The sequence below is a fragment of the Carassius carassius genome, chromosome 34, assembly GCF_963082965.1.
Source record: "Carassius carassius chromosome 34, fCarCar2.1, whole genome shotgun sequence".
Classification (NCBI taxonomy): domain Eukaryota; kingdom Metazoa; phylum Chordata; class Actinopteri; order Cypriniformes; family Cyprinidae; genus Carassius; species Carassius carassius.
In genome coordinates this window covers 19986887-19995171 of record NC_081788.1, presented here as the reverse complement: position 1 = coordinate 19995171, position 8285 = coordinate 19986887, and the positions used below count along the sequence as shown (strand labels likewise).

The 8285-nt window shown below is 39.6% G+C and overlaps 1 long non-coding RNA gene across 1 annotated transcript; it reads right to left on the bottom strand.

The window, feature by feature from the left end:
- Positions 1 to 1739: 1739 nt before the first annotated feature.
- Positions 1740 to 3738, bottom strand: LOC132115203 (uncharacterized). The gene is made up of 2 exons (XR_009425437.1): positions 3494 to 3738; positions 1740 to 2270 (listed from the first exon to the last, which is right to left on the bottom strand). It is a non-coding gene; the product is annotated as an uncharacterized LOC132115203 (long non-coding RNA).
- Positions 3739 to 8285: the final 4547 nt, after the last annotated feature.

The following is an 8285-nucleotide window of genomic DNA, read 5'->3' as shown; positions in this document are numbered from 1 at the left end:
ATAAACCAGCAAACTATCTTGGGCAAGTTTATGTATTTGGAAAAGCAGTTAAGTGTTTTCCAGTTAAAAGGGATTTTTAAAGGAATACTCCACCCTAAAATGAAAATTACCCCCATGTCGTTCCAAACCCGTAAAAGATCTGTTCGTATTTTGAACACAATTTAAGATATTTTGGATGAAAACCTGGAGGCTTGAGACTGTCCCATAGACTGCCATGTAAAAAACAAGGTCAAGGTCCATAAAATTCAATAATTCCTTTGTCAGCGGTGTCCTCTGTGTCACTCCATATCACCGTGCTGTGTATGCTCTTCTGTGTCATCCACGCCACAAGAATGCGCTGTTGTACGTGTATTTAGCTTTGAAATTTGAAATAAAACAGTGCAGAAAACCTGACAAATTTCCTTCAGAAATCATTCTAATATGGTGATTTGATGCTCAAGAAAGAGTTCTTACTATTATCTGAAAAAAAAAAACATCTGTTGAATAGATAGTTAAAACATTATAGATATCTTTTATAAGTTTATGAATGTCACTTCGGATCACTTTAATGTAACTTTTATTACTATTATTTTGAATTGGTTTTGAATGGTAGTGTATATAGTCTATATATAGAATGTTTGTCTTTATTTATTATTTTAGCTTGGTTAAGATTAGAGATGAACTAGTGATTAGAGGCAGGGTTAGATACATTATATCTGAAAGTCAGTATAAGTTAGCTATGTTTATGGTCAGATAATAAGATAATATGTTATGTACGGCCTGCAAAGTTTTTTTCCTCATTGCTTTCTGTCTTGCCCTCCTTCTCTCTCTATTTCTGATGCTGAATGCTCATTAGACTTCTTACTTTTCGCTGCATATTCACAGAATCACAACAAAGTGTGTCACAGTATGATGGTTTCCCTGAATGACTGTTTCTTCATTAGTGGCTGTGACAGGACTTCCCCTCAGACCTGATGCTTTGACAGCAGAAGACAATCAAGTGAATGTGCTTAGTGGTGAAGGAGAAGCCTTGGGCCCGGGTTTAGCCTTTTTTTATTAGGTGTCTGCTTCTCAATACCTGTTGGCGTATTTTAAAGTGCAACGTAACCAATGACGTCAATGAAAACTCATTTGTAACTTTGTCATGATATTCAGTTCAGATTCAGTCCAGGCCTAAAATTCTAAAACATATAGGCCTGGTTTCACACACAGGGCTTAGCTTAAGCCAGGACTAGACCTTAGTTAAATTAAGATATTTAAGCGACTATTACAAAAATGCCTTAGAAGAAAACATTACAGGTGTGCATCTTGACACAGAACAATGACACTTGTTAAGATATGTCAGAGCAAGATATTTTCAGCTGAGACAGTTCAAACATGCATTTTAGTCTGGGACTAGCTTAAGCCTTGTCTGTGAAACCGGGGGATAGTTTTCTGTGAATTTAAAACCGACTAAATCTTAAATCCCTGAATGCCCTGACTTCATTACAACCATGTAGCAGCAACTTCTTAATGTAACAACTGGACATATCTGCAAGCCCAAACACAAGGCCATGTGGATTACTACAGGATAAAGAAATTCTGTGTTACTTGAATAAGATGTGTGCGTTCATTGACTTTGGAGAACAGAAGTATGTCCTCTATGTTGAGCACACAGCACCCTCTATCTGTGCTGATCATCTTACTGGAGCCAGTGCATGCTAATCATGCTAATCCGGATCAGAAAGTACAAGATAACAATTGCCATGTAAACAACCCAGTGCTCTACATATTAATTTATTATTGAGGGAAAGAGACACATGTAGGAGAGTAAGACAGATAGAATTTCACACAACCTGTGTAACGTTAGCTATTTTGCTAAATATAGTGAAAAAAAAAACATCTGCCTACAGACTTCAGATACATAAGCTATGATTTTTGGTAACTTAGAACAGGTGCAAATGAGCAGCACTGACAAAGAAAGATCTTTTGGGTGTGTGTGTGGGGGGGGGGGGGGGGGGGGTTACTGATTGAATGGGAGATTTGGGGCTTGTGGAGGTGGACTAATGGATGAAAGAGAGAGGGTTGTTCATAAATCTATTCACTGACACCTTTTTAACCTCATGACTTTTTAAATACAGAAGATTTGAATCCTAGAAGAATTTCTATCCGTCCACGTCTGGGTCAAATGGCAGTCTGTTCCTTCTTTGTTCTTATTTTCTCTCCCTCATCCCTACTTCCTTTCCTAAAATGGTCTTTGGTGGTTTTTTCTTCTTTCTCTTCATCACCAGGGTCATGACCAGAGCCTCAACCTGTGTGTAAAAGGAAAAGTAATTTTTTCAAATATAAGTTAATATGACCAGAGTTCTGTGCTAAAGGCCAATGAATGTGCTCTGAAGTAGCCTGATATGATTCTCTTAATCCCAGGTTTAATCCTTCGGCTGACATCTCGCTGACTCTGATATTCAATTGCTGGTAATGGCAGCTGTCTTTCATGAAGGTGAAAGCTTTTAATTAAGGGTTAGCTACAGTGTACTGTAATCCACCTAATCCTGTCTGAGATGCTCCTGTTCACTCTCAAGAGGGAGTGGGGGTGTTTTTAAAGGGGTTTGAATGACATTATACACCAAATATAGGCTACACTGAAACAGAAGATGTATAATGTGCAATAATTATTCCAGTTGGTTTTATTTTCAGTTTATGAGAATGGAGTGATAAAACAACATCTTAGCTAAAGCAAGGTGTGGAGCAAAAAAACTAAATAAATAGATATGCTCAGTTGAAGAGTTTGCTCAGCAAGTCAACTATCTATATAAAGAATTTTACAGACATATAAGAAAGTATAATCATCTTTCTGTCAGTGAAAAGTGTTTAGCCTTAACTGTTGTCAGTTGTGACACAACATCCAACAACTTTACATTCAGAAATTTGGGGCCGGTAGATTTTAATGTCTCTTCTGCTCACCAAGGCTGCATTTATTTGATCAGTAATACAGTAAAAACAGGAATATTGTGAAATATTATTACAATGTATTTACTATTAATATATTTAAAAAATGTATTTTTAACGTAGCCATTAATCCAGTCACATGATCCTTTAGAAATCATTATAAAATGCTGATTTGGTGCTCAAGAAACATTTTGCATTACCGGTGTTCAAAATGGTTTGTTCTGATGAATAATAAAAAAACTGGATTCTTTGAAGAACAGAAGGTTTCGAATGACAGTTATATGAAATAGATAGAAATACATAACTGTCTTTACTGTCACTTTCTATTTTATGTGTCCTTGTTAAATAAAACTCTTACTGACAACAAACGTTTGAATAGTAGTGTATTTTAATGGCACTTATTGAGATTTGTGAAAATGGAAAGAGTTTGTTCTCTTCATTAAGACTTTTGTTTTAAACTAATAAAATAAAATATAAAGACTTAAATAATACAGTAATGAGACGTGGAGCTGAAACTGTTTGCAGGATTCAGTAAATTATCTTGTAAGAGTAATAGTCCAACGACTCTCATAACATTAATACTTACTCAGACGGGAATTTCCTCAGGTGGTTCTCCATCTCTGATCTTCTTGCCAAAAACCTGAGACAGAAGAAAGTTCCAGTAGACAATAGTTAAACTTGTGTTGGCTGTCACTATGCCGATCAATATAGGATGCATGGCTGATTTCAGTCGTGGTGTTGTTCTTTCAGAGGCTGATGCTGCACAAACTCTCTCAGAGTCTAACTGACTGAGTGACTGGCAGAGGAAGAGCTTTTGTGTGGTCGAGTCAGTGATTCAGATAGATCTGATCCTCTATGAGTCAAATCGGATCTATATTATTAATCTCCTGCTCATCTCTAATCCTTTCTCTGTGCCTGTTGCATTACGAAAGTTATAAGAGGCTAGTTGTCAAGACTTTTTATTCCACAAGTCAGGGTAGGTTTATTACTACAGTTTAGACTACCCACAAGCTATTGAACATGACTAGGAAAATACATAGTTCAGTGAATTAACACGTGTTTACCTTTGTGAAAACATTCCCTAATAACAGTCACAATGGAACCTGTGGTTTATTTACAATAATTTTGAAAAAAATATATATTTTTTTTTAATACAGGGATGCATTAAATTGCAATTAAATGTAATTAAAAGTAAATTGTACATCTTAAGCGAAAAACATTTTATTGTTACAAATGTTTTTCTTTTGAACTAGAATCCTGAAAATAACATAATATTGATGAGAATTTGTTTTACTTAAGCACCAAATCAGGGTATAAGAATGATTTCTGAAAGATCCTTAAAGACTGGAGTAATTGCTGCTGAAAATTCAGCTTTTTCATTAAAGGAATAAATTGCATTTTAAATTATTTTTACAACAGAAATATTATTAAAAATTGAATAATACTGTTAATTTTTACTGTACGTTTAATAAATAAATGCAGCCTTGATGAGCATAAGAGACTTATAGGCTTCAACTTTTGAAGTGTAACATGAATAACATGTTTCAAAACTGTTAAGAGGTGATTTAATGTCATAAAAAAAAAACAATGAAACAATAAATAATTTAGGAAACAATAAAAATGGTAACAAAAGTTACCCCCCCCCCCCCCCCACACACACAAACACACCTTTGTAGAAAAAAATACATAAATACATAAAAAAATGTATGTTACCTGAAAGTAAGCCAGATCCTGAAGAGTTGGAGCATGGAATGTTTGCGCATGTGGCAAGATGGCATGATCTCCCTCCACCCCACCGACAAGTTTTTATATTATTAAATAACTGAATAAAAATATAAGGTATGAAAGAAGATCCTACTCTAACCTTCCTACACGTATCTATATGCAGTGTTGGCTAAGCAGGGTTGTCTTTTTTGGCTTCATCGTCCGTCTTCTTGTGAAAGACTTCTGTCAGAAGGAAGATCCAGTATGCAATGGTGATGGAGGTATTTATTGTGACAATACCAATCATGAAGGGGTGTAGCATGTTTGCAAGTTTTTTTTTCCTGACTGCCGTCTACAGAGTTCATGTGATTTGTGTTACTTTTAGCCTTTTTCAGCAGTTTGGTCCAGCCTTTTCTTAATTATATGGTTGTCTCTCCTCCCTCCCAAACTCAAATAAGGCTTAAAAATCCTCTGAGCCTTTGCTGAGCACGGCATTCCAGGTTTGTCACCCTCCAGCCAGACAGTCATCAGTAAATTAGAAGTGCACGTGTACTTTTATCAGCCAAATTTAAGGTTGCCAATTTATTGTATCATACAGATAAAAAATGTATTATAGATACACAAGATTAATCAGTGTGCAATGCTTCTCATTTCTGTTTGTTTACAGCAATCTTTCTTGCTATACTAACTAGGGATGACCACTTAAGGATTACAGCATTTGGGTTTTAATTACATTTGTGCTTCTTTAAAGATGAATCTTACTGAATGAGATATACTGCTGTGTGGATTAGTTAAGCAGAACATACTGTTATAGATCTCAGACAAGCACTACTGCTCTTAGCTCTGCTAATCACCTCTGCTCATGCATGGAGGATTTAACATTAGTCACACAGACTTTACTGAAGATCACAAACATCTAATATTCATGACGCAAAACGTTAGAGCTTACAGGCAGAATGAATCATAAGTATATGGTCACATAAATGCTTTTATGATGTAAACGTCTTGTTGTCAAGAGAGGAATTTTTGCTTTATCTGCAAAACAGTTTTTATTAAATATTCAACCATTCAAACTTTAACTTGAGTTAAATATGAAATAAAACATGTTTTAGGAAATGTGTTTCTCTAAGCGCTTCGGAGTCTGAGCAGTCCGTCTGCATACTGGAACTGCAAGCTGTTCTCATACTCCAGCATGTCCAGTTCTCCACCTCGCAGTTCTCCTTCACCACCCGCTCCTGGTCCTTCCTGTAGCACTCTAGGATCTGTAAGCACGTCTCCTTCCCGATGGAGCCCAGCGCTTCTGCACATTCATTTTCTCCAAAGCTGCCTGGCCTGCAGCTGAGGGATGCTGGCCTTGTGTTGGATCTGACTCAAGACGTAGGCGATCCCATGGCGGAACAAAGCACTGCTGCAGTGAAGACCTAAAAATTATACTTTTATTCAGCAAGGCTTAAAGCCTGACAGTAAATCTGTAAGGTTACAAAAGATTTCCATTTCAAAAAATCCTGACAAAATGTCACCACAAAAATATTAGGCAACACAACTTTTTTTAATATTGATAATGTGTTCCTGTAGCTCAATTGGTTTGGTCAATTGAGCATTGCGATATCAAGCATAAGGTTGGATGTTCTATTCCTGGGAACACATGATAGGTAAAAAATGATAACCTGAAAGCACTGTAAGTCACTTTGGATAAAAGTGTCTGCTAAATGCATCAATTTAATTTAATAACAGGAAATGTTTCTTGAGCACCAAATTAGCATATTACAATGATTTCTTAAGGATAATGTGACACTGAAGACTGGAGTAAGTTCAGGTGTAAATGTAGCTTTGCCATCACAGGAGTAAATTAATTACATTTTAAAATAAATTGAATTTATATTTAAAATATTGGAAAAGACCACAGCTATTTTAAATTGTAATAATATTTCATAATATGACTGCTTTTATTTGATTTTTGAAAATGATCAGTCTATACACAAGCTATGCTGTTCCAGCATTGTCCACTTGAAGTGGCTCAGGTACAGACAAAACCAGGCTGCTTGTTAGAGACTGATCTGGTGTTTTGCTCTGCTGTTGTTGCTCAAAGTAGCTACAGAGCAGGGAACGAACTGCCTCTGCGTTCAGATCATCTATATGAAGACCATAGACACGTCTGTGGGCTGTGGACATTCATTCTTACTGAGTACTTCAACCCACTCCTCTGTAAACTAACTGTTATGTGTTACAAATATTGTGCAAGATACAGTTCTCTTACGAGAGTTCTCTCGTACTGCGTCTTAGCTAAGACGCTACGGGAAAAGTCTCTTTTCACGATACACTGAAGCAAAAAAATTATCCTTAATTTTGAATTATTGTAAAGTACATTTGCAGCAGCACACAGCCATAGGTGAGACCAACATCAGACCAATGAGGGCGCTTTGCGCCCTCCATGCCACTTCCCGCCGAAACGGGTGTGGCCTAGCCCTATAAAGGGAGCTCGAAAAGGCTGACTCACCTGATTTTTCATCTCTTCAGCGAAGCTCACGCATCGTTGATCACAAGAAGAAGCAACGCGTCGTCTGATAAGCATCTCAGCGGGACGAGCCATTCCTGAAGCTGCTGGCCAACGCCGCCTTCCACTGCCGTTCCTGCTGCGCTCTCCGGCGCCCATATCCTTTTCCATTCCTTTTATCCTGTGTGTCGTCGCACTGCGACACACACTCGTAAAAGAGCTGCGTCTTTTTAAAGATGCCTTCTTGCGGCTCGTGCAGAGCCCCACTCAGCGAGGGAGACCGTCAAGTCATCTGTGTCTCCTGCCTGGGTGAAGATCATGCAGCGCTCGCGCTCGCTGACGGCGGATGCCCTCACTGCGAGCTGTTGCCAATGGTGACTCTGAGGACTCGCTTGGCTTTTTTCTCTGAGCCTGCATTCTCTGCTGCGCTGCGGCGCCGTAAAAAGCGCCGCTTCCAGCGGATTCCGGAACCGTCTCCAGCTCAACCGAGCTCGCCGGTTCGCCCTGCTTCACCGGCCTCCCCTGCATCGCTTCCCGATGGTCAGCGCCCGCTGTCTGCCGCATCGTCTTCCGAGGAAGTCGATCTCAGGGCCGCGTCGGGGGAAGAGGACACGTGCTCTCTGCTAGCTTCGGGCAGTGAGGGCTGGGCGAGCTCCGGGGATCTCGCGCCTTCTGCTCAGAAGCCCAGTAGACGAGCTGACATCGAGAAGGAGCTGATGCGAGTGCTCACGCTGGCCGCGGCTCATTCCCGGCTGGATGGTAGTTTCCTTTCGGATGAGCGTACTTCTCCGAACTCAAAGCCCGCTCCGTTTCTTCCTGAGCTTCACGAAGAGGTGGCAAAGGTTTGGAACGCTCCATATTCAGCGCGAACTCGTTCGTCTGTCTCACTAGCATTCTCCACACTGGATGATGCTAAAAACAGGAACTACCAGTCACTTCCGCCGGTGGAACAGGCGATAGCGACGCACCTTTGCCCGCCCTCTGCTGGACGGCGGACGAAAGCGGTGTTGCCATCTAAAGCCTGCCGCATGATGTCATCTCTGCTCGCGCGGATCTTTTCTGCTGCTGGGCAGGCTGCGTCTGCACTACACACCATGGCCACGCTGCAGATATTCCAGGGTGATCTCTTCCGTAAGCTGGACGAGATGGGACCTGATGCTATCTGTCTCGCGGATTTGAG